Here is a 3,213-nt window from a genome sequence, read left to right as displayed (position 1 = left end):
ATTATTTGAAAAGCTTATCCCAAAACGTTTATATTGCTGCCATTGAGCGACTTGGTCCATGAGCTTGCAGTCTAAAGGAGACCATAGAGAGTGAGAAAAAGGTAGCAGTGATTACTTCAAATCTGAAAGATGTTAAATTCAGGAAACATTAGTAATTCCTTATACTAGGATTCTGTAATATCTAAAAAGCAAGAAACAGCCACAAACTGACAAAAAAAACCTCATGTTGGGATCCTGTAGTAAGACAGTTGTGATAGAAACAGGGTGTCTGGTCCCTGACGTTGCATCCAGACTTGAATGTGGTAATGCATCCATTCCTTCTCCATGCCACCAGGGACCTCCAGAAGCTACCGCACCAACCTGGTACCTTGTAGTGACTCGCCTAGCAGCCTGAGCTTCTTCAGTGATATCACCTAACCATCACCCAGATACTGCCAGGATTACTAACTGATCATTGATCCAACACGTAGAACTGTATCACACCTAGGACTTAAAGGTAACGTCTTACCGGGCCTTAGAATGGACGGACTTAAAATACCAAAGAATAGTGAGAATACTTGACGAGGTCGGGGACACAGAATGGGACACAATGATAAGGGAAAGACAAAAGTCAGGGATACCAGAATACAGGGAATGCAAAACGAAGCCAAAGTAAAAAAACAGATATTAACGCTTAGGAACACACTCTTGGACAACCACTAAGGGAAACCACGACAAGGCAACGAGGAGAAGTAGAAATGTGTTTAAATAAGCCCTTTACAAATCTGATTATCCAAAATCAGCCTTTGACACCAGAACATGCGCGCTTCTCCCACGTGACGTCGCACCCTGACATCGTCATCACCGGTGGCTAAAATCCGCAGCGGCCGGTGTTCATCAACATGTTGCAGGAGTCGGGTACACTGACACATGGCCGCTGAGCGCAGATACCGCAAGGTGAGGATGAATATGTTACAGATACTGGATAAAGTGATGAACAGCTCATTCCATTGTGTACCCAAACACTAGACAATACTGAGTACAGGGGCAAGAGAATACATGTTTATTGAACTACGGGCAGTGCATTTATTCAGTACAAGGTGTTGCATAAAGGCTTGGCCTGGTGGGAGACTGCAGTGACACAGTGGGAACCAAGCAGAGTGCAATGAAAGGTCAGCCATGCTGACCAGGGTTACCGGTCAGAGAACCATGCGATGGATAATGGTATTTAAAACCATAAAGTACACATTTAATTCTATTAGTCCTGCCACATTGATAACAGTACTCCTCTGTAAACTGATGCAGTCCAACACAATGTTAAATGGTTGTGTCCTTTGTGAAAACGCGTGCCCAGATGTTTGTTCAAGTTGGCACTCTTATCTTTGGTAACAACAGCCATAAAACTCAATGCTAGTTTCTATATACCACATTAATCGAAATGTTAGGAGCCAATGACCATATCTGTATTCCTAGCACTATAGTATCCCTTTAAATTAAGAATGGCATCTCATAAAACTGACGGGTCAGCAGCCTGTTATTTTGATCATTCAGGATTTAAGGAATCAGAATAAAAAAAGAGCAGCAACCCAAACCTTTTCACCCAATTTATACTGCATTTCTGCAAACCTTTTTTTTCTGCTGGATTGAAATAATGAAACTCTAAAATAGCTGAGACAGATGTTCCAGAACTTCATCCAGCAGTAGATGGGGTACTTGTGGTTTGACGGACTCCTGGAGACAATGGAATTTCTGCCGTCTCTGGCTTTGACGGGAAGGAATGTATACTGTGATCTCTCTGGCAGTGGTAGGATAAGAAACTTCTAGTAGCAAAATTTGTCACATTTCCAAGGAAGGCTGGGATAGCATTCTCACCAGATGTGTTCTTCAAAGAGGCTGAGTGTAGGAGCCACGGATATAAGAACTGAGTAGAGTTGGCACAGTGTTTAATCTGCTTGAGAACACACAACTCAGAAGTTATTATACTGTATTTCAGCAAGGAAGATACTCATGTACTTGGATTTCCTGAGAGATGGATAGGGAAGCCGACCTCAGTATTTCATTAATGTAGTCAGCCGTCCTCTTAGCTCGGAACAATGTCATCTTGTTGGGTAAAGTAATTGAAAGAGAATTAAATGTAAACAATGATTAGGGCAGGTACTGCCAGACCAAAAATACCAATTTCTTTTATATTCTCAGTTTGTTATTTTAAATATAGAAAGAACAGAGAGTTAACTGTGGTGCTATATTACACAGAATTCCTAAGGTTTTAAAGTGTTCCCTTATAGACACTCAAAACACAATAGTTAAAAGAAAGAAGAAAAAACCAAAAGGAAAAGACCGTGTAGTTCACCATAAAGTGATAATAATAAAATATTAATACAAACTGAGTATCATAGATGTATTCAATATGAATATCTATAGAGAAAAAAAATATAGAAATATATAGTGTAATATGGTTAACACATATGGAAGGTGGGGGTGGTAGAGAACTCACAAAATCAAGATGAATTCAGGCTTATCTCCCTTGATATGTAGGGAATAATAGCAATGGGAAGGACTTCCAGCGATGTAATTCTGGATGGAGAATGATCAATATTCCTTGCCCACTCAAAGTAAAGGAAGAGAAATGATGGTGCAGATTGTATAAAAAGTATTACAATTTATTACAAATATTGCACTTACAATGTTGCAAATAAAAGACAGCTTGTCTCCACACCAAGGTGGTATCCATGCAAATCAGCCAATGGGATCACAGCAGGAAATGGCAAGCAGTATCAGCAGTCAGAATAAAATAAAATAAAATAAAAGTGAACAACTCCAACGCGTTTCGTCCTTCTTGGACACAGATCCCTGAGGAAGAAAGAGACAGACAGAGAGTGACTAAGAGATACATAAAGAGAGAGATTGTCTTCTTGTACACTCTATACCTTCCACACACCGTCATCGAAACACACCATTCATTTTTAGAATGAAGACACCAGTCAGAGAATTTATCTTAATTTCTTAAATGTCACACACTAAAATGCCCAAAATTCTCTCATCAAAAAACAAGGGGGAAGGAAGAGGATCTAAAAGAATTTGGATATATTAGTGGATTTCTCCAGTGGAAGGTTTACTATCTTGAGTGTTTTGACCCTCGCTCGAGTTCTAGGTTTTAAACCTTATTAAAGTTCCAACACCTGAGTCTTCAGTGAATTCCTGAGGCATACATACTAGGTCCTATTTCCTGAGTTT

Source organism: Pelobates fuscus, chromosome 3 (genome assembly GCF_036172605.1).
Source record: "Pelobates fuscus isolate aPelFus1 chromosome 3, aPelFus1.pri, whole genome shotgun sequence".
Classification (NCBI taxonomy): Eukaryota; Metazoa; Chordata; class Amphibia; order Anura; family Pelobatidae; genus Pelobates; species Pelobates fuscus.
Note: the sequence above shows the minus strand (reverse complement) of the source record.